At 39.2% G+C, this 24578-nt stretch overlaps 1 protein-coding gene across 6 annotated transcripts in view; it reads left to right on the top strand.

Moving 5' to 3' along the window:
• The window catches only part of LOC107593365 (arginine-glutamic acid dipeptide repeats protein-like), a 190076-nt gene that overhangs the window by 49212 nt on the left and 116286 nt on the right, over positions 1-24578 (top strand). For 2 of the 6 annotated variants that reach the window (XM_016283053.1, XM_016283050.1), the window contains exon 1: positions 11578-12069. The exons of 1 other annotated variant lie outside the window; for it this stretch is intronic. The gene's annotated coding sequence lies outside the window, so the exon portion shown is untranslated. Of the gene's footprint in view, positions 1-3029; positions 3051-11577; positions 12070-24578 lie in introns of those variants that run through there. 3 more of the 6 variants (XM_016283051.1, XM_016283047.1, XM_016283049.1) reach the window with 2 other exon arrangements.

Genomic DNA, 24578 nt, shown 5'->3' with positions numbered 1-24578 from the left:
TCAAACCCAAAGAGATATTTTTTATAAAAGTTAAGACTTGTCCATGCCCTTTTAAAATGCCTCGTTTAAACACGCCCCCACATGTCTACGTCACTGTGTGGGAAGATTTGCATAGCACCGCCCAAATGCTTAACTTTTATTCTTGCTGTAGTTAGTATTGTTGTTGCCGCCGCCATGTCGTGGAAACACTGTGTGTTTCGTTGTGAAAGCGAAACTACTTTGTTTGGCCTTCCAAAAGAGGACACGACTAGAAATCAGTGGTTAAGTTGTATTTACAACACTGTTCCAGAACAATTCAACCCAAATATTCAGATGTGTGCAGCGCATTTTATGGAGGACAGATTCCTGATCCTGGGAGAGTAGACTACAATGTGTCTGTGCACAAAGGCTGTTTCTATAAAGTGGGGCAGTTCCAACTTTGCAAGGACAGTCTGGCGCTTCTGACTCACAGCCTGTAAGTAAGGTATTTATTATTATTTTTTTATATTTAAAGAATTTGCCACGGACGATTCAAACGCGAGCTGTGAGTAGTGTAAAGTAGCGCTTGTTGTTTGTCGTTTCTCCGATCACAAATGCAGACATTGTTTTATGTTTACGCGGCGTGATACGCAACGCGTAAAAAGACAGTATAAGCCATTATAATCAGTAATTATGTCCCCACAGGATGCAACAAATGCCTTGTTTGTAATGGGATTTATTGGTGTTGTCTCATTGCGCCGGGACACGGCATCACAATATGGGAAGGGGCGTAACATTTCCGTCACACGCTTGAGGTATTCAGCCAATCACAACGCACTGGATAGCTGGCCAATCAGCGTACACCTCACTTTTCAGACCCGATGAGCTTTGTAAAAATCATCGTGTTTCAGAAAGTTGGGGCATAGAGGAGAAATAATAATGTACAGTATGTGAAAATGTTTTTTTTTTTTTTTTTTTTACCTTAAACCGCATAAACACATTGCATTACACCAAATACACAACATAATGTCCTTTTTAGCAACATCATATGACCCCTTTAATACGGTCTGTCTTTTTAATATCAAGCATGTCCCGCTCTTTACGGTCTAATTCATTCACGTTCTTTTATTAATAACGCTAACAGTCTCACCCGCTGAAAGCTGCGCTAAAGTAACCGGCGAAATGTTTCATACTGGCACTTGGCACAGGAGAACACCATCTTCTATAAAACAAAGTATGTTTCAGTCCTGTCAATTTTTTAATTTTTTAAATTTTTTTTTACATTTACACTTTTTCTCTGCTGTTCAAAAAATCTTTCTTTTCGCTATTACCACAAACAAAACAAGCTACGTAGCAGCTTGAATTGATCAGCTCTGTTACCATAGACACGTCAGTGGTTTGCTGTCATGACTTTCGCGAGCAGCACTGAATGCGCACTGAACACGCGCTTTGGCCGGTACAATTTTTTTTATCAGCTTATGTAGGCTCTACAACAAATGAATTGCTAATCTCTAGTGATGTATAATTTTTGTAATAGATAATTTGTTGGTAAAGGGTGAGAGATCTGGCGAGCCACATGATTTTTTTCAAAGAGCCAGGTGTGGCTCGCGAGCCATAGGTTCCCGACCCCTGGTATAGGCCTACTGTTTAGAACATAGCCACAGTTAGTGTTTGAAGGGATTGTTCACCTAAAAAATAAAAACTTATAACTTATATAAAAAACTCATAATTTACTCACCCTCATGTCTTCAAAACCTGTATGACTGACTTTTTCATCTGTGTAACACAAAAGAAGATATTTTAAAGAGCAAGTATTATTTAACCAGGCAGTTTTGGACCCCATTGACTTCTATTGTATGGACAAAAACACAGACATTCAGAGACATTTCTCATACTGACTTCTTTTGTGTTACACAGAAGAATGTCAGTCAGTTATGCAGGTTTTGAATGACAAAAGGGAGAATAAAAAATAATAATATACATTTTTGGCTGAACTATCCCTTTAAGTGCTCTTAAATTTACAGTTACTCTTGCACTGAGAGAGAGAAACAGACATGACATGATCATGCAGCTGTTTAGAAGGAAAAAGCCCAACGTTTTAATACAGTGATCTAATCCTGTGAGTTAATGACCTTTATCTGTAGTAATTGCAGTGGGCTAAATGCTCTAATTCTGTGGAGCAGATATCTGAGAGATGGTTCACCAGACCAACGGCCATGTCACAGGCGTGTGTTGGGGAAACAGAGCTGTATTTTTTTGTATTAAAACTATTAAATCAAAGCAGACCATATGCTCGAACACACACAACAAATCCAAAGCATACGCAACCGGTGAATGTTGTTTTCCTCCCACTTTTGGTCAAGGGCTTGCTAAATATTACCTTAGCACAATATACACACCCAGATAAAGGGAACACTGTCTCTCCTGTGTGAAATGTTTGGGATTAGCAGTAAGTGTGTTTCAGCCCTCATAAATCAGCCCTTTCAGCTGCTTTCTGTTTTCTCTCTGAAAGACTCACAAGCACTCAGATGCTCCACTGAGCAACAATGCTGAATGTAAAATGTCAGTGTTTTTGAACAGGTTCTATGAGGCAAGGTCCTGATGTTTTTATTTCCACAGCGCTGGCTAGGAGGAAGAGCTGCTTAAGGAGCAGGATGGGAGTTAAAGGCGCGTGGAGGAGGGATGGAAATGTGTGTTTTTAAGGTGGCAGAGTGGGGAGGCAAATTGAGTCTCTAAAGGGAGTTCATGTATGAATTCATTTCTAAAGCACAAACCAAGTGGCTGTAACTTGCACACTGTTCTTTTCTTTCGCCCCCCCCCTTTATTGTTTATGACAGCAGTAGATGTTTTTTAAATAAATCCTCAGCGTTAATTCCAGGTGATGCATTAATCTTCGGTTTGTTTCCTCGTGTGCATAAAGCTGCGATGGCTAGATGCTGTTTCTTCATTTATTGCTTGCTTTTATTCATTTGCTCGCTCATGCATTCATGATTTATTTCCTTCCTTTCTTTTGTCTATTTTTTGCTTCCCCCAGAGTGTGGTACTGTGAATGCCTGTAAAGAGGGCTGCGAGTCCTCGAAGACACAGTCGAGGTTAGTCAGCATTACAGCTGTAAATCCAGCTGTTTCTTTTCTAACATCGCCTTGTTTTCCGCCTCCGATGCCAACAGCACACCTATCTGATGCTTCCCAGAACTCCCTTTTGTTTGACTCAATTACCACACACTATTTGTTCACATCATCCTTTAAAGCAGTGATTCTCAACAATTTTTGTCTTCAAAAACTCATCGACACCAAACCAAAAACACCTTTTCATCATATCACTAGTCTATTCAATGAAATGTATATGTATGTGTATATGTATGTGTGTGTGTATATGTGTATATATATATATGTGTGTATATACAGTGGGTACGGAAAGTATTCAGACCCCCTTAAATTTTTCTTTTATCTTTCCTTGATCCTGTTTAAGTACCCACTGTGGTCGCCCTGGTTGGGAATCATTACTTTAAACCTCATCATGCTAACAGTCACTTGTGTGTGTCCTTGTAATAATGTTCGATTGACCCCACCCTGTTTAGCATGACACGCACAACAGTACCGTTTCTGTCCATTCTCAATGCCGCCCACACCGCATGCTGACCCAGTATGTGTGATGCATGTGATTGTTTTGATGTGACCCCACCTGTTAGCTAGTTGAAAAAGTGACAGTCTGCATCAGTGGATTCAAATGACGGTAATAAATGCAGCAATGATATGGAGGCAGTGCCTCTTAAAGCACCAGAGCGGTTTACTTAATGAGTTTGATAATTGGCTTTCTGCTCGATATGTCTCCCTTTTTCTCATTACACCTCCCTCTCCTTCTCACTGTTTCTCCTTAGCTTTAACTGTCCTTCATTGTAGGGATGAGCAACTGAAAGGAACAAAATAATTTAAATACTTGGTTGAATTTTGAATTATAAGTACCATACCATTCAAAATTATAAAAATTCTCCTCGCTTTTTTAGGTGTGGTCACGTTAGAGAATTTTTGCCAGGCAAAAAAAAGTCTATTGTCAGTAATGTAGAAATACCCAATCTGAGACTTAAAATTTATAGACAAAAACAGTTGAAACATTCTTTTAAAATCTTTTCTTCTGTTTTTACATTAGAAATAGTCAAACAGGTTTTCAACAACATTATAAATAATGGCAGCATTTTCATTTTTGAGTGAACTATCCCTTTAACTGTCTTGTTTTTAAATTAATTTAAGACCGCTTCTCTGTGTCTTCTCACGTCACTAAACATAGCCCCATCGTATGTAATTTCTTAACCGATAGCATGCAGATAAGTGAGAAATCCATTGTGACGTGAGGACTGGCTACGGAGACAACTGTCATGATGTCTTTGCTTGAGATTTTCACAATCGTTCACGAGCTCACACATACATGACTGTCCTAAATGCATGCTGACTTCAGCTTTGAGAACATTGCTGGAAAGATGTCAGCGTTCAGGATGATTCAGCGCCCCAGCGGAGTGACTGTGACACCGTTTCACTCAGCTAGGCTCTTGTAGCTGGTATTGTGGGGTTTGTTTTCCACCATCTGGAGGAATGTACCTGCAGTAAAGGGAGAACAATGCTCCCTCTGTATTTCCTGTGAGCGTTTCAGGGCACTACATCTAAGATGGACCCGTTTTGTTATCATTCCTCGTCCTCCTGTGACAGGCGTTACGAGGGTGCACGGAGGGTGCAAACCTGACAGTGAGATCTTAGGACGGGGTGAGAAAAGTGTAAAAATCACACCTTGCCAATTGAGTACGATCTCATCTGCATTTGAATGGTTTTCCAGCTGGTAAGCACAGCCTAGGGCATGATGACTGCTGAAACAACAGTGTGAGATACTGCTGAGAGCATTTACTGTGTGGCAATAGCCTTGATGCTTTGCTTTAAGCTTTTCAGCTTTAAGATGTTAATATAGCTGAGGAATACCTACTTTTTTCCCTTTTCCTCTCCTTTTTAATTTCCAAGCAAATATTTACAATCTTACAGAGAGTTTGCATTGCTAATTGCTTTGCAATCTATTGAAAATGTTTGTTCGCTGTACTTTGTGGCAGCGCACGCCGCACAATATGCAAGTTATTATATGTAAGTGGTTTGTTAGTCACCCAAACCATCTTGTTCTGTTTTGGGTATGGCTGATGGTAGCAACTTGGCACTGGTTCCTGGAGTGAGAAGTAAGCAATGAATCACCAACAGCAGTTTCAGAATTTCCCACTGCTGTAAAAGTCATCAAACTCCACATTCCAGCACAACATGAATGCACGTTACTACTTTTATAACCTCTGGGAGAATTTTTGTGTTTCTCATGTTTTTGCGAGGCAGGAACTGTGGTGCGGTTCCTCATACTGTCCATTGGGTGGCAGAGTGAAAGACTCCAGTTGTGTAGACGTGCTGTCTCACATGGCAGACACTAGTGGGTTGATCTAATGGATCTGGACAGAGGAGTTAAAGCAACATCCTCCATTCACGTCCTTTTTGTTTTACCCTTTAAAATCGGTGGCATCACAGAAAGGGGTTGAGGCATGAATTTGTGAGGGTTTATTTAACTTTGTGTGTTAATTTTATTCATATTCAAATGGATAAATTTGGGTCTTTTATTTTTAGTGAATTTTTAACCATTTTATTTTGTTGTATTTGTTTTTTTTTCTTTCCTTTTTCTTTTATTTATTTTTAACCTAGGTATTTATTTTCTTTCAGTTGAAAAATGATAATGGATTTGTTATTTTTTTGCCTTTTTGGATATATAGAATTGTTTTTTTTCTATAGAATATAAGGAAATTTCTTTTTTACCTTTTATTTATATATTTTACTTTTGCTTATATTTATTTTAATTATTTATAATCAGTTGTTTAAACAAGTATTTTACCTTTAATACATTTTTGAGATTTTATATTTTAATAAGCTTTTTTTGTTAACTTAGACAAATGCACGCCAGCAATTGCCCTGAGACAGCCTTAGTGAGTGCTCTTAATATATGTACAATCAGGGAGTGAGTGAAGTAGCACCTGGGGAGGCTTGTGTGTGTATGTGTGTTTAAACTCCGTCTTGAACAAGAGAGTTAGAGAGAGCAGCAAAGGGAGGGGTTTCTGCCCTGATGGACTATTTACCACCGGCAAACAAAGAGAAAATTCAAGGCGTCCACACGGGAGCTTCATAGCTACTTAAAAATCTGCACGCGCTCGTGTATGAATATGGCCAAATGCTTCTGTTTATTTTCAGAAGTAACCACTCATTTAGATCTGAGTACGAGTTTGCGCATGAAGCTGAAAACTAGTCAGCCCGTCAGGGCAGTTTGCCACTCGTCTCTCAGCGAGCTCTGCGCTGTGTAATTACGTGAGAAGAAAGACACATAGACCTCCCCTTCACATTCCCTGATCTAATTTGTTTGCCGGGTGACAGCAACACATCTGGATTTGTGGATGCTTGTGTTGCTTTTTCCTAATGTGATGGTTTTTGAATCTAACTGTCCCTTGAAAGATGGATTTTTATGAGTTTGTGTAGCTTGGCAATACGATAAATAACCTCGCAGAAGTGTCGCAGGGTTTGAGGTTTCACAAGCCTGCCAAATATGGATGAATGGCAAAGTAAACAGCTATGCAGGGCTTGCCACAGGGCAATCTCTCAATTAAATTGAGCATTCCTGTGTCGCATCAAAAGGCTTTTGCTTTTTTCTTGTGCTGTTTATAATGTTAAATAATGGTTTGGAAGGCAGTTATCTCTTTAACTACTGTTTAACAGCAGAGGCTTGTAATGTTTTACAGTGTCAAAAAGCACAGATTTCTCTGGAATCCCTTGATGAGATGATATGAGAAAATGTTTATTGGCGTACTATAAACTGATCCAAACCTCACTAACAATATGTGTAACTCCATTGTGGCTGAAACCCATTACATTTCCTTTGTGAGTCATTGTTGAATAGGATGAAATGGTAAAATACATTTAAATTCAGTCGTTTTTATAGTCAATGAGGGTTTGGTTACAGTCATTCTGTGATTTCTGCTTCTTTTCACCCCTTAAGTCTCAAAACTTGTAAAATAGTCTCTTCCGAAAGTAGCAGAGTGCTAAAATGGCATCCAGCAAATTGAAGTCAAGGTTTTTTCGTCTGCTAGTAGAGAGAGGCTGTCAGCTGATGCAGCGTGCGTGTGTGTGTGTGTGTGTGTGTGTGTGTGTGTGTCTGAAGGAAAAGTAAATGGGGGTGGAAGTGGCTGGTGTCTGTTGAAGGGAAGCACGAGTGTTTGTTCCCGATGGCAGGCATCAGAGTGTGAATATGACCTCTGGTGGAAAAAAGTGGGTGAGAAAAAGAAAAGACAATGGCTGCGGAGATCAACCTCCACTTTTAGGCACTCCGGACTACTGTTATTTTGTATCACTTTGAAAGGGCAGTATGGTTTCCTCAAAGACACGGGGAAGAACACGTTTTATTATAAGTAGTGGAATAAATCCTGTCTATCCCTGAAATGGTGTGAATGATTGTTTAATTTCTTCATGCTGTTTTTACTGCTCGATAACTCGCCGAACGTTATACCAGAGAACATTTGCTTTTGAATGTTTCTCTTTTTTTTTTTTTCTGTCTCCCTTCCGCTTGTCTGCTGATCCCTGGTGAATGCATTAAATTAAGTTACTAGATATGAGTGCTTAAGGGGCCAGGGCCTCCCAGGCTTGCCAAGGCGCTCAGAAGCTTGGCCCATTCAACCATGTCATCTTTTCTTTCTTATCGTTTTATTTATATAATTTTTTTTTGTTTCAGCTACTGGCTGACTTTTTAGTATGGCAGGGCATTAAGTCTTCAATAACTTCACTGAAAAACAATCAGGCAGGAGGAGGCATAATAAATCAGACATGTACATCTAATTATTTTGTTAAAATTCATCAGATTTTATTGGTTACAATAAAGCACTTACACCCTTTCCCTCTTTTTAATCATCAAATATTAAATGTTTAACATCTTATCAAATTATAAAGGCCTGTTCACACTGAGGACGATGATGATGACAAAAAAAAAGTTTTAAATATCGTTCTAAATTAAAAAAAAATAAAAATAGCAGTCCACACCACAACTATAACGATAATGACATGGAAAGGAACATTATTACCGGAATCACTTATAAAAAGATTTTTTCCCAGCTGATGAACGATCAAAACATTGACAGCCAATCAAAATCCAACCTGCTTTGAGGACCTCGAACATTTAAAGTGGCATATGACAAAACTGCAGCGTGTGCTTATAATAAACAGAATTTTATGGATGCTATTAGCAGGATGCTAATATAGGTGTCATTATACTTATATTTATCGCTATCGTTCTTAGTATGAATGGGCCATAATTCTTGAAGGAATAATCTGGGTTTCATACGAATTAGGTTCAACTGACATCATTTAATGTTGATTTCCACAGAAATTAATTTCAAATCATTGTTTTCAGAATGGGGTCAATTTTACAGGATTTAAAAGCAGAAATGTGAAGCTTTTAATTTGATAAAAAACACAAATTGTTCCATACTAAAAACTTTACACAAATATTGTTTAAATCTTGTGGCAATTGTATTGTCAAAATTCATTTTTGTGGTAATCAACATCATGCCACAAATGCTTTCGATTGAGCCTGCCTCGTATTGAACCTGGCATATTTCTTTAATTCTTGCCATCTCAAGCTAAACCCTTCAATAATACACTGGTGTGAAGGGGTCAGGGTACAGTAGCTGAGGCATTGTGATGGGCATTGAATGCAGAGCAGAACTGAATAGACACAGTCAGCTTCCCAGATACATGCTTAGGCCTGTAGAATGCAGAATGCTTTGCTTGTAACTGCACCGGTTGTCTCCTTTCATTATCGGTTAATGGTGGCCAACTTGACAGGGCCATGTGATAAACAGAGGAGCTGTGAAATCCTGGAGGTGGAGTTCTCGTCTGCCTGATAATGGGATCTCATCTGCTGTTGTGAATGGCTGCGGAACAGCCATCTGAGTGCATGAAATGCAAAGCATTCACAATTCTGGTGCTCTTTTTGGCGTACATTTCCTCCCAACGCTCAGCTTGTGTTTTGTGCGCCGCTGTCTGAACGCTGAGCAGTTTAGAGCGTGCATTAGTTGGGAATTTATTAAAGCCATCAGAGTAGTTTTGATTTTGTGAAATACCAGTCGTATGCATATGCATATTTGTTTTACAGTGTCAAACATGAACGTCAATGATCCAGAAGAAATGTTTGTTTGCACATAACATTAAGATGATTTAATATTCCTCGAACAAATCTATCTTCTACAATCTATACATTGTTCATGCATTCCCCACGCGGCTCGCGATCGCGCACCTTCTGTCGGGATTCATTTCTGAGCACTAATTAACCACCATGTCAAATGCATTGTTGTGTATTTTTCTCATGAGCCAGAGTAGCTAATCTCCCATTGGCTGATAGCAATGATTGGTATCTCTTTGAAAACGGCATTCTCTAAATATCTTCCCTGTGCACAGCGAGGATCTCGCATAAGCAAGTGACTCCGGTTTCCTGTTGGGCACATTGTAAGTGCTATCAGGGCGGCTCAGGGAGATAAATATGGATGCACTTGAGTAAATGTAATAAATACGCCTGAATGTGAAGCTCAAATGCTTTCCAAGAGGGGAGGAGGGTAGCCTGCCTGGGGTGTGAGTGTGTGTGTGTAAGCGTGTACGTGTGGGTGCATGGCAGAGCTAAGGATTGTCAGGAGAAACAGAAGTCACACTGTCTCTGGCTCCCCTGGAGCTGGAAAGCGTTTGCCAGCACTGGGATCACTAGGGACACCTCCTCCTTTTGAAAACCTGACAGGCTACATGGTTTGCAGCACAATAAAGGGCCCACAGTACACCAAACTCACTTCCTATTGATCTTAGCTGCCTCCGCAAGTATAACGTTGGTGAGGAGAAAATCCTTATTACTGTTTTTGTTTGTTTGTTTTTTTTAAATGTTGGTTTATAAGATTTTGGGATATTCTACAATGTAATGCATTTCTCATTTCTTTTGTCTGTTAAGTTTAAATATACATAAACTATGCAATTTGTGCAATCAAATACTGCTATGATGAACATTTTTTTAATTAGCTGAATTAAAAGCCATTTTTTAAAATTTATTTATTATTATTTATTTATATTGTTTATTTATTATGAGGCCTAAACTCAAAAAATGTCTTGTTGGTGTAACTGGAAAAAGAAAAGAAAGGAAGGAAAAAAAGTGGGTTAAATAAATAAACAAATATGCAGGAAGCCATTTTTCTGTCATGTGACCCCCATGACTGTGAGGTCACTTGTGTATGCATTGTATACCTAACATATTACTATGTATATATTATATATTCATGTAGACATACACATTCATTTTATTTGTACGAGGTTTTTCGTCACATTGATATTTTTAATAAAAAGGCATGTTTTGTTAGTTAAATGGCACAGCTCTAAAAAAAAATTTTTTGTTCATGACCTATGAAAGTATTTTTTCTTTAAAAATGTGTTTGAAAAGTTGTATTCAAATGTGTATTGAATGTGCAAGGAAAGTATTTTAGTACTTGATTAGACCACTTTGAATATTTTCACTTTCCAGATAATCATTAAATGAAATATTTGCAAAAAATGGAATAAAGAGTTTTCGGAAATGTATGAAAGCAACATGAATACAAAGATTACCAGGTTTTTAAAAGATTTAACTTTTTTTCACTTATGACAGTGCTTCTGTTGTTAAATTAATTATTTCTATTCTGTATTGAAGCACAAAATCGGTTTTGATCCTTGAAACAGCGACAAAGAAGTTCTTTTTTTTTTAAATGCACATTTGTGAATACATTCTGCTTCCATGTTGGGCGGGGGGAAACGGAGTAATTAATTCATTATGTGAATATGCAAATGAGAATGAGAGCGCCAGCGCACAATGTATATGTAATTTTCACTGGTTGTTTTGTTCTCAGTCCCAGTCATTTGGCAGCGAAGCACGGCAATAAAAACTGGGCGTTCATTATTGGACACTGAAAATCAATAGCCGGAATCTGTGGTTTATTGAAACGGTAGGAGCTTGATTTTTGGCGTGTTTTCTGTGATTCTCTATTTGTTATTATCTGTGCTGCTGGAGGTGGAGTCGTCAGCATGCACATTAATATTCCGTACAGCCGCCGCGTGAATCTGGATTCAACGTCTTGCTTACCGATGCAGTTTCTTTACCGACCATATCTCCACGGTTTACAATCAATCACAACTCCAGTCCGATCATTTGCCGTCTGTAATCATTAGAATCCAGTCCGTGTTTTTGTTTTGCTCGCTTTTTAGAAGTTGTCGTCAGCATGCACATTAATATTCCGTACAGCCGCCGCGTGAATCTGGATTCAACGTCTTGCTTACCGACCATATCTCCACGGTTTACAATCAATCACAACTCCAGTCCGATCATTTGCCGTCTGTAATCATTAGAATCCAGTCCGTGTTTTTGTTTTGCTCGCTTTTTAGAAGTTGTGTGTGTGTGTGTGTGTGTGTGTGTGGGGGGGGGTAATTCTCCTTCACTAGTGTCTGGATAAAGAAAGACTAGGTCAGCCATGTGGATGCGTCTGCTGAACAGCTGAAGGAGGGGGTTCTAAAGAAAGAGAGTGAGACAGAGAGAGCGAACGTGCTGTGTGTGCATATTAAAGAAAGCGCGAGGAGAGAGAGCGAGGGAGCGCGTGAGTGTGAGCGCGCGCGTGTGTGAAAAAGGAAGCGGAGTCTGTAAACGCCGAACTCACTGATTTTCTACCTTCCACAAACTCAAGCTTTCGGAGTTATCGCAAGGCGAAAAGGAAGAGGGGGAACCGCATGCGTTCAGAAAACAAGTCCCCGGGCGGTCCGAATGCGAATAAATTAGTAAAGCGAGGTCGTCTTTTGTTGAGGCATTTGCCCCGCTTCTCCTCTGTATGGACAGCGGCTCTCTCAGGATAAAGTATCTGCGTGATAGTGCTCAGCCCTTGGCTTCTTGGATTTTGGCCCAGGCCGAGAAGTTCGGCAGGGTCATTTTCAACGAACAGACGTGGAATTGTGTTTGAAGTTGTTTGCAGCAGCCCGATAGGAACTTAGATCATCATACTGGCGGGTGAGTAGTGCCTTGGCGACATTGGCTATGTACTAAAAGAAAGAAGACTGAGGGAGTTTAGAGGGCTTGAGTGGGTGGGAAGGTAAGTGTGTGTGTGTGTGGTGGGGGGAATAGAGATGGAATGTTGGCAATTGCTATAGGCTCAGAAGTTGAAAGCAGCAGTCTGTTTTTTTTATTGCATGTTTCACTTTTGCTCTTGCTGTTGAAAGAGAGGAGCACTGTGTAATCTTTTTAGGATGCTTCATGGCTTTCTAGTAAGTGGTCTATCAAGTTTCAGCATCTTCCGTGAAGACGTTCTGTGTTTGTTTCCATTTTATTAAGTGAAGAACTCAAGCATTAAGTGAATTATTAATGCTCGGGAAGCAGAATAAATGGTGCATTTAGAGTTGGAGGTGCTGAGGATCTTCAATACATTAAGCATGCGGTTTATCTCAGTGTTTAGCTTTATCAAACACCATCACAACAGTGCATTTGCAGTGACTGCAACCCTCACATGTTGGAAGAGACCTTTTGTTTACTGAAAACCCTGGGAGCAGGGGAGGAGAGCTTTTGGTAGACCTGCCTGACCAGTTGGAGTCTGCTATGGGATGGCCAAGTCTGCCTAACTTCCCTTTGTTGACTTGTAACACTTGAACCGTGGCCCATGATGGGAACAAATATGGCCGGTTATGGTCCTTCCTAGCATGTAGTGATGTGTTGGTGGTGAAGACCAAAAGGGGCATGCCTGTTTTGTTGGGGGTACACGCTTTTGTGGGTTTTGCAGCAATGCCATAGAAATACCGTTTTTGGTTCAGTGATGATTTCTTTAAAAAATAATGTTTGATTTTCTTAGTGTGATGAACATTTTAATGATCTAAAAAACCTTTTGTACAATTGAAAGGTTTTATGGATGTTAAATGATCTTCATGGAACCATAGTTATTTTTAGGAGTGTAAGTTGGAAAAGACTTGTCTGAAACAGTTTTTGTTTCACAGCCTGCCTTATCTGATCTCGTTCTCCATGCTGTGTATGTGGAGGAAGCATCTTGTATATCCTCTTTGGTTTATTGGTCATACTTGAATTTCATGTGACTGTTCAGTTCCTGGGGTACCATTAAAAAAAACACACCATGTTTTTCTCACTTTGCATATGTAAGAGATGTAGCTATTTGTGTTAAGAAGGGCCTATTGTGGCCAGAAGTGATCGTCCCATCCCCCTACACTGGGATGTTTTTCATCTCCAGTTGTGCAACAAGATGGTAATTGGTGTATCTAAAGCTTTGAGGTGGTCAATCACACTCTGCTAGTAGTTTTGTGGGTTTTCCCAAATTCGCTGTCACACCAAAAACACAAAGATTAGGTTTAAACGTCACAAAGATAGCATTGACCAGTCTGGAAACATATAGACATCAGTAATCTATAATCATAACTATGTACAGAGTATCTGTCCTAATCCTTTGGTTCATAGAAAATGGAGAGCGTGAGAGAGAGAAGAAAAGCTTTTATAAACCCCCGTTACACATGCCATGGCTTTGAGGGTAGCCTGAGGTGAAAGAAATCAAACATTTAGTGAAGCGTCTCCTGCAGAGGAACTAAAGACTACAGCCAGGAACAGAATGTTTTCATTGTCTTTTGTTACACTCAGGGAAACCTGTTTAAGCTAGATTACTTTAAAATACACGGACGGCAAGTTTAATATTTGAACACAGCCTGTCCATGTTTGTAGCACACACACACCATTTTTGTCACCTGTTTAGAATAGAATGTCTAATAGGGTTGGGCCGATAGACGATGCCATCGTCCATCGCCGATGGCTGACAGACATCACGATGTTAAGCTGACATCGTGATTCCCCCCCACCACCCGCTCTCCCGCAATCTGCCACATCCCAGTTCTGTGTTCGGAAAGGAAATGACGTGCACTACGGAAACCCAAAAGGGAATAAATAGAAAAATATTTCAATACTTTTTCTCGCAATTAGATCATTGGGTAAGTATAGGCGACTGTATTAAATTGCGGGCATCAGAGAGCCGCTGTTGATACCGCTTTTGATTGCGCGCTGTCATTTTACTTTCGCTTTCACTTTCGAGATTCGTGACCACAAGGATTCTATACTATTAGATGTTTGCCGTTGGTGCTCAGGATCTGCAAATCATTCGCCATCATCCTATCAGACATTTCTCCTTACTCTGTGTATGTGGTAAGTGAACTTCCATGTTCTGTAATGCAACAGGCTACCGCTAAACTTTTAGTGGCTCCGAATAACACGTTATTTGTTTCACACTTCGGGCACACCCCTAACCCCCCCGATGTCATCGTCCATCACAGTGTTTCACTGTAGACATTGTCCGATGCCAATTTGGTAGACATCGCCCAACCCTAACGTCTAATTAGGTTGGTGTTTCCAAATGTCCTCCTTGTCATCTCTAGTGAATGACTGTGCTCTCTTGCTCTTTTTTTTTAAATGACTTGTGAAGGCTGTATGTTTTAATGTTCTCGTTATTATACATCTGAGTGCTGGGCCTTCATTTGCAGCATGTGGGTGTATGATTAACTGTGTCATCCTTCTCCTTTAACAACTGCTTGAGCAGCGGAGAATGGCTACTAAATGTTTAATGCTTAAGCACACAGTGACATTTAGCCTTTGTGTTTTCTCTGCAAAAAAAGGTGGTGTTCGTTTTTTCGTGTTTAATAGAATTACCCACATCGCAAAGATGCGCTGTGTGTTATCCTCCACATTAAAAGCATCAAACGGGCGATACTCTGATCAAAGGCGGTGTGGCAGGGCTGACGAAGGGGTTTCTTCATAAAGTGTGTTCTAGCGGATCAGTTGGTGTGCGGTGGCTGCTGAATGTTTGGCGGGGCTTGGGCAGGCATGTTATTTAATCTGCTCGCATGATGGAACTGGCTGGTGTTACGCTGCACGTCTTTTCTCCTCCGTTTGCAGAGAGAGGCCTTAATTGATGACACATCCGGGCTGAGCTATGCAATGTTATGCTTTTCAGGTTGGGCTTTGTCTCTGCAAACTTCTAGGTAGACTCTCCTTTGTTTACAAGAATGTGTTGGCACTTTCCCCTTGATAATAGATACAGTAACCACAGGCGCCTGCTCATAGCCCTAGTGACAAAGAGACCTGACACTGTCAAACTATAAACAGCTCAAGCAGCTGAGTCGTCTGAATGCTTCTGTAGCAGAAAGTACTAAGAGCAGATTGATATCTGTCTGGTAATAGGCTCGTCTTTGTTTGACTCATTCCTCAGACTTCACGGGTACACGGTATAGTGTTTCAGCAACACTCTTTCTTATTTGTTGTTCATTCCTCTGTTTATTCTGCACATGCCAGAAGGTAGTTGATCTGTAGCTGTTGAAGTTAATCTGATAAACCTGGATTGGTCAATTTATGCATTAACCATACGTCTTGTGCAAGAATCGGGCTTGTTGATGTCAAATAAATGTAAACCTGAGGAGCGCGAGAAGTTAATGGGTGTAATTGAAACTGATATTTTTTTAATAAGCCCTAAAGCAGCTGAGCCCTTTGCTCGAGATGTCTCGCACATGTTAAGTGAGAGGGGACATCTGGACCTGTTAATTCAGCACATGGTCATAAAGTGAGGTTGGGGGGTCCCACAGGCCCCACTGTTTTCCTGTTCTGTTAGGGATGTCAGATGTAGTCTTTTATGCTTTTTACGCCCGCACACCCTTACTAGTATTCGCTCTGTCCTTGTCCTTATAGAGAAACACTCGCTATGGTGATAAACATATATAAAAATGCAGTCCTCACTCAAGTGCTTTCATCTTGAAAAGCATGCTTTGGATCGAAGCTTTTCTTGCTTAGAAAGGATCCAAATTTCTTAGACTGCTGGAATGGAGCACAATTTGTGACTGCTGCTCCTCCAACGATTCCTAAACATCTATTTTTTGCTGTTATGTGCATTATGGAACTTGTCATTTATTTTATTAATCTTCATGTCATTCCTATGCAGTATTGTTTTCTTTCTTACATGAAACACAAAAGAAGGCAGCATGTCCATACAATGAAAATAAATGTTGTTTTTTTTCCTCGATGCCAAGCTCAAATATACAAGTAAAAGTATCTTAGTAGTCCAGTGGTTCTCAAACTTTCTGGCTTCAAGGCCCCTTTGTCCGAGACAATATTCAAAGGCCCTTCATCTAAGCTGCAATCAAACTCCAAAAAATGACAATTTAATGTTGTATAGATATTTTTTTGTTACTGTAATAATTCATTTAATATCATTTCATTTTTAATACTTACTGGGCCATTATAAGGCCCTTGCCTCCTGGTTGAGAACCACTGTTATAGTAGTCCATACAATTTAGTGTGCAAAATTTGAAGTCCTTTAAAGCTGTATGACAACTTTTGACATAGTGCTGGGCGGTATGACCAAAAATTTATATCACTGTATTTTTCTAAATTATACCGGTTTCACGGTACATGACGGTATTTTTTTTTCATGCATGACTGGGTGTTAACTATTTTCTACTGATTGAGAGAGGAAATAGTGCAGTATATTGACCCTATTTTACTGTCATGATGATTGAATATTGTCAAAAAATACCACACTAAATAGTGACTAAACACGACCCCTTTTAATACATGTTAACCAGGAGTCACTCTCATTTATAATCGTGGCATCGTCTGATTAAGTCAACATGCATCTACACTAAAGAGCGGCTATGCGGTTGTATTGGCTATATAACTTTTTTGTCTTGAGTAACAAACTAAAAAAAAACAACAAACAAAAAAGTGCATGTGATCTTGACAGACGAACTACGCTCATATTTATAATCCCAAACAATCAGAAACCAATCAGTTTCAGACTTGGAAACGCTGTTTTGTACTCATTTATTGACGAGTCGGCTGCGGTGTGGCCAACTGAATGTGCTGCTTTTCTGCCGCTCACTGCACAGAACAGACGCCGAGAGACGTGACACTTCTCCGGGAAAGTCAGACCTCGCGTTCGCTGGACAGCACTGGAGAAAATTCGCCACAGTGTGAAAAGGGACCCATTTCAAACAGTGTCACGTTCCGAATGTTGTTTAAGCGACATACACCGGTATTGCGGTATTTTAAAAATTCATATCATAACAAAAATATGAACCGTATACCGCCCAGCACTATTTTGACAACATTTAAATATTTCCCTCTGCTGTGATTCTGAAATAAATTGTAATTGCTATCAATTTAGGAATGGCACCTGGAAATGCTACTCTAAGTTTGATGTCATCAGTTCTTGTGTGTCACATGGGCAATCACAAGATTTTAAAATGGAATTGCAAGTGATGTGGTGGAGAGGAAGAATGTTAGTCAAAAATGACTTCAATTTTAGTCTGTTCCTCACTGAATATTGCTCACCAGTCATATAGACAAATTTGATTAAACCTTTTTTGCATTCTTTCTAGCTTGTCAATTAAAATGAATCATCCTCTTTCATTTTATGGAAAAGCTGCCTAATGGCACTCTGTCTGAGATCTCTATTTGTGACCCTGGACTACAAAACCAGTCTTAAGTCGCTGGGGTATATTTGTAGCAATAGCCAAAAAAACACTGTATGGGTCAAAATTATTGATTTTTCTTTTATGCCAGAAATCATTAGGATATTAAGTAAAGATCATGTTCCATGAAGATATTTTGTACATTTCCTACTGTAAATATATTAAAACTTAATTTTTGATTAGTATTATGTATTGCTAAGAACTTAATTTGGACAACTTTAAAGGCGATTTTCTCAATATTTAAATATCTTTGCATGCTCAGATTCCAGATTTTCAAATAGTTGTATCTCGGCCAAATATTGTCATATCCTAACAAACCATACATCAATGCAAAGCTTATTTATTCATCGAAAAATTGACCCTTATGACTGGTTTTGTGGTCCTGGGTCACATTTGTGTTTCTGAAGAAAGGAAATATTGTTGAAATAGCTGAGTATTGTTGAGTAAATGATGACAGTTTTCAATTTTGGGCAAACTATTCTTATAAAGTAGCTTTTTACTATAGGAGGACAACCGAGGCGCTCAACCTAAAATCCCAACTCCTCTCTAGGAACAGCTTTATAGCCAGTTTATAGCTACTAGGTGTGAGATTGAGGAGCAGAATCTAATTTCTGACTTCAAAACTATCACAAAGCTGTGACTAATTGTGGTGGGTGGACAAGCATTCAAGATCACTGCATTACAGTCACATTACACTGTTAGTAAGGGCCAGTTGAACTAAATCTATCCTATAAACTAAAGCCACTATTGTTAGCTGAGGAGATACATGAGAATGCTGGAGACATAAGTCAAGACAAGTCATCTGTATTCAGAAGACAGGCATGTTGGTTTTCCTTCAGTAAAATTGTTCATTTAAAAGTATTTCATTTAATAATGGACTAATCAGCTCTTTTGAGGCAGATAGCGATTACTTTGCAGCTACATTGGCTGTTCCCGGGCAGGGGATTTGTTGGAATTTTTTTTCCCAGGTGATGAGTTGTCTTTGTGTGACACAATATGCATATTGTTCTGTACAAACTAGGCCTGTTGTTGAATAATGCTAGCTTTGATGGATCAAGCTATATCTCTCTGAGATCAAATAAACCTTTAGTGCAATCTCGCTGCTGGCAGAATAAAACGTCACTCTAGACTTTCACTCCTTGACTCATCCTGATAGTGTATAAATAGTTTCATTTTCAAGTAGTTGAATGCAGGCTATTTAAATGTACGTGTCCAGAAACGTTTGCGGCTGCAAAAATAATTACCTCATCCAGAGAAATACGGAGTGCATGAGGGAGAAGGTTAAGAATCAAGTTATATGCATGTAATGAAACACCATATGATGACAATCATACAGCCTTACTTGGTTGACAGATCATAGGAAAAACATGGTATTTCAGTGTTACAAAGGGATTTTGTTAAACAATGTTTGTGCCCTATCCCTCAACATCTCACATCCATGGCTGGAAAGTCACCTTGAATGCAGCTGACAGGATGGCCGAAGTGTGAACCTGTGAGTACTTTTGAGGGTAGGGTTACGTCCCAGTCGTGCCTAGTTTGACTCTATTTCAGATGTCTCTGCTTTGTGCTATATAGCCAAGGCAGCAGAAGCGCTGAAATTTCTCTTCTTGGCTCATGGATGTTGTTCACATGTTTTTGTTGGAGAACCATTGAGCTCATGGAACCTCTCCATCAGTGGTACTTTAGTTGCTCCAGTATATACATCAATGTTTAAAAGTTTGGGGTCAGTAAGATTTGTATTTTTTTTTTTTTAAGAAATTAATACTGTTATTCAACTGATTCAGTTGAAAGTGACTGTGAAGACATTTATAATGTTACTAGGGATGTTCATTTCGGTTATTTATCCTAACCGACAACCGACGCTTATTAGCTGATTGTTAACCGTTAACCGACAAGATTGTTTTAAATTAGAATTGAATTAAATTAGAAAGGATAAGTGTCTGTGACCTGTTAAAAAATACGAACATTTGTTTCCCGGGGATTAATTTTACATGCGCAAAAAGCCGCAAACAACAGAACATGAGGATTCACATAGTCTTCATATCACATCACATCACGCACCTGCAGCGCTTCTGCGAGCGGAGAAAAACATAATAAAGCTAGGCTATATAACAAATAAATAGGCCTATACGAGAAACATATTTTTACTTAATAAATTAAGAAAATGAAAGAAAAACTGTGCAACAAGTAGGGATGGGCGATATCTTATCGTTTGCGATATACCGGTAAAAATTCTCCACACGATAAGAATTCGACTTCCCCATGATAATATCGATAAAGTCTAGTTGTTGACATATTTCTGTGAACGACTGTGTGGATCCATTGCTTTCATGTGTAATTTTTAACTACCACATTCCTATTTACGATCATTCTGGTAGCACGTGAAGGCAGCATCAGTGAAAACCGGCAGAGACAATGGTAGCTTTAGCAACATTAGCCTTACAGAGAGCCAAGATGCTCTTTTGGAAAACAAAATGACACGTGATGCTTGCTTTGTCTGGAGCTGACGTGCGCGCACGAAGTGTTGGTATCGATCCCTCTTTCAGAATCAACTTTGGCACGACTCAGCGCTGAACTGACCCTAGTTTGTGAGGCAGTCCGGCGTAAAATGATTAGCACAAACATATAGGACTTAAGTGTTTTTTCCCGGGACATTCCATTCGAAAATGAAATTTAACCACCGTGTCCTCAGTGGTCTATGGAGACTCCTATGTTCGTTGGTGCATCCCAAACACGACACTTGTAATGCCTCTATGGCGCTGACATTGTATCTCCAGAAGCTACAGCAAGAAAACAGTAATGGCGGAATGCTGCTTCTCACTCAGGGCGGGCTCTATGCTAATAGGCCAGAGAGCGTCACAAATGGGTGGGACTTTCCCTAGTATGACGTCATTATAGGGAGAAATCTGGAACCACTCGTTTGGAGAGACTGTTTATGATTTATTGGGATTATAAAAAAAATGAGTGGGTGGATTTTTTTCCATTATAGACTGGTTGTTTTCACACACTGCGGCCACACAAGTGTTCAAACACCTTAAAGTGATTTTTGCGTAATAGGTCACCTTTAAAGAATTCAGAATTTTTTTTTTCACAAAAATATAAACCCACAACTGTTTTCAACATTGATAATGATTAGAGATGTTTCTTGAGCACAAAACTAGCATTTTAGAATGATTTCTGAAGGATCATGTGACTCTGAAGCTTTGTCATCACAATAATTATTTGCATTTTAAAATATATTCAGATAGAAAAAGATTGTAATATTTCATAAAATTACTGTGTAGTGTCGTCAAAAATACCAGCATTTCCCACATTGAGCACTGTTGAGCGGATTCTCAAACAAAATAAAAATGTCAGTACCGACATCAGTACTTTTGACAACACTATTACTGTGTTTACTGTATTTTTGGTAAGAGACTTAATTTATAAACATTAAGTCTTACCAACCCCAAATGTTGGAATGGTAGTGAATGTATTGTATTGCTTTGCAATAATTTAATAATTTGATAACCAGTATGTCTGTCAGGTATCTATTCGCATGCATCTATACTCCAGTAAAGTGCAAGCAAGGTAAAATAAAAGACATAATTAAAATAGATATTGTAGCGATAATCTTTGTCCTGTTTTTGACTTGATTACTCCTCAAGGTATTTTAGATGTACACATTTTTGTTGGAATACACCATCTGTCTTTATCTCCCAACTTTAAGTAGGCCAGCCTCAGCACAGGGGTCAATAGTGTGGCCTGTAGGGAATTGTGACTGACTTGTTTGACGTCAAAAGATCAGTTCTCTGAAGCGGCCTAATTAACCTTTTTACAAGAATTTCTTGTGCTTGTTTTCTATTTATAATGTGTTGTTTGCTAACCTTTCCTCTGAAATCTGCCATGCTCCATTGTTTAAAAAAAACAAACAGCTGCTGAAAGAGCAATACACAAATGGAATTATTTTCAAAATAGCCTCTATTTTCTGCCACAATATTATCATGTGAAAGAATCATCATTGGAATTGCTTAGGAACAGAAATGAGTAACTTGAACATGGACGCCCTTCGCTTCTCATTACAGTGTTTGTGTTTGCTGAAAGACAAACGCTAGCTCATGCCCGCCGGCCTGTGTTTTAAATTAAGTAATTGAGATCTTGTGCTTAGACATCTTGAGTTTCTTGTTTTGATCTCCGTTTATGTTTCTAAGAGGTGAACAAAGCGGGTCGCGGGTCTCGCCACCTGCAAAGCATTTTCACTTTGTCACCCGAGATGAAAAAAAGAAACGGGTGACACGTTTGAAACGTTCAAAGGCACAGTGTGACATGCTTGTACTTTCAGATCTTATTTTGGTGAGTAAACATTTAATGCAAGTGTATCACAGCTTTATTTATGCATTAAATCTGCTGTTGATTCTGAATTATACATTAGCCAGTAAATGATGCATCAGCCTTCATTCCTCAATGATTACCGGCCAAGATACTAATGGCAAGTTTGCTGATGATATCCTCGTTGATTGTTCTGGCTAGGTTAGTATCTGCTCCTGAAGATATTTTCCGCCACTATTGTGATTGGATGCAATTTGAGTAATGGACATGTCACTGGGTGTTTTTTTGTTTTGTTTTATTTATCTCCAGCGGTTGAATGTCCCATCAATAGAATGGATGTAGGTATGGATTTTCTACATGCTATTCTAGTGAGGGAGGGCTAGAATTATGAACAGTTTGGCACTTTTAAGAGGCTTCGCACATCATTATTGGAGGGCGGCATTAACTAGTTCTTCCTTTTAGCTTGACCTCTGTTTTAACCTGTGCGACTGGGCCGGTGTCATAAGAGCTATACTGACACCTTTGATTTGATCCACTTCATTTGTCATCTCTTGCACAGGAATAATTACAGCAGTGGCAGGATGCGCCCTAGGGAGCGCTCAAGCTTATGACCTTTTTGTTCCCTTAAACATGAGCCAGAGACAAAGGCGCAGAAGAGCGGGAGTTGTGATTAGGAAAATAATGGCTCTGACAAGTTAGAGATTAAATTGTAAACAGGCCGCGAGACATATCAATACTTGCTGAGGTAATTGATTTTGCTACTCCAGTTCCACTGGCCGTAACCGGCTGTTAACGGCACATTAATGAACGGGGGATTTCAGATCGAGGTTAAAACCTCACCGTACCCTGAGACCTTTGCTGTTTGTTTACCCTTGTCGAAGTGAGCCGCGTATTTGTCGTAGGCTTTCACATCAACTTTGATTACAATAAATCGATGAGACCTGAATGGTAACGTTTAAAGATGACAAGCTTGTTGTGCTCTGTCATTGGGAGGACAAAGAGGAGTGGAGGAGGGTGGAAACACAAACTGTGGTCATAGAATCAGCTCAATGCTCCTGTTCTTCATCAGGGTGAAGTAGCTCCATCAGAGCGGGAGGGAAATTATTCTCTATTGTGGCAATACATCACAATCCTACTCCAGTCGCCATTAAACAGAGCAGAGCTATTGAATATTTGCATTCCCACTTGATAGCCCCACTTTCTCTCAGGGATAGGATGGTGATTGCATCCATTTGGAGATATTTGAAACTTTCTCTTTTCGTTATCAGATCTTGATCGGTTGTGTTTGCGTGAATCTTTGAGTGTATTATTAGATTCTATTGTATTTACTGTAGTGGAAAAAGTCTGTGTGTCTCAGCGCGTCAGCGCCACAGGGTCATGCAGAATCATGGCTGCCGCAGGGTCACGGCGTTGTTCACCTCTGCGCCAGTGTTAGTCATCTGTGTGACACATCAGTTAAATACAACATGATCTCTCCATTCATTTAAAAACTGGATTACACTGGTCGGGCTGCTCTACAATACACTACAGCTGTTCTTCTGGTTTAACACACATAATATGAAAGTAATACAATAGTGCTTGCCTTATAGTAGTTTTAGTACACTGCAGTAGGGCTGTGCAAAAAATCGAATGCGATTTTTCATGCGCATCTCCTCAGTAAAGCCGCTTCTGGTGATTTAGTAGTAGGCCTGTCGCAATAATCAATATTTCGACTTATCGCGCAATATATGTACATGACCTCAATAATTTTTGGTGATGCAATATATCGCCCGTTATATTTACTCAAAAATTGTCACCGTGTTTTTTGCATTCAACTTGCACCTGTGTCTTTTGCAGCTTCTCGTGCATAACGTAGTGTAGACATGAGGTGCTAGTTCAAATTTAAAAATGCTTCAACAAAAAGTGTTTCATCTGCAGATTTGGCCTTGTTTAGGGATCTGTGCCTTTGTGCATGCGGACATCTGACTGCTAGTAGTGATTGTGTTTTTCAGCAATAGTGTGTACCCTTCATTTACAGAGAAAAGAAGGTCAGGGAAAAATCTGTAGATGTAAAAATCTCCATACAAGTTCTTTGTGCATTTTTCTTTTGTTGTACTTGTTACTTTGCTCTTTTTGTTAGAAAATGTTTATTTACTATTTATGCAAGTTTTTTTAAGGTATCTAATATTTTGATACTTAATTTCCATGATATTCCTAAATATTCTTAAGAATTAAAAGTTTGTTGTCATTTGAAAGTGTGATGGCCTTCTTGCATTATTATGCTGTTACATTATCATTATATATTCAGTGGCATAAAATGGTCTTTAAAATAACAATAATATCGCTTATCGCAATTACTTCTGAGGCAATATATCGTACAACAAAATGTTATCGTGACAGGTCTAATTAGTAGTAAATCTCCAGCACGTGCTTTCAGATGGAGTGGCATTTACTACACAGAGCCGTAGTTCACTGACAAGTTACACAATCGCGTTCAAAATCGGCAATGAAAATCGCATTAGATTTTCTGCCCAGCCCTACAGTGTAGTAACTGTTAAGTACACAAAGATGTAAATGATGATGTGCTGAGAGGTTGGGTGGAGTTGTGTGAATGATTAATGTAATTTTTTTCTATAGTGTTTGAAATCATGAGTGTGTCTATATATATATATATATATATATATATATATAGATATATATATATATATATATATATATATATATATATAT

This window comes from Sinocyclocheilus grahami, unplaced genomic scaffold (genome assembly GCF_001515645.1).
Source record: "Sinocyclocheilus grahami isolate Dianchi unplaced genomic scaffold, SAMN03320097.WGS_v1.1 scaffold170.1, whole genome shotgun sequence".
NCBI lineage: Eukaryota > Metazoa > Chordata > Actinopteri > Cypriniformes > Cyprinidae > Sinocyclocheilus > Sinocyclocheilus grahami.
This window is presented reverse-complemented; position numbering and strand designations above follow the sequence as displayed.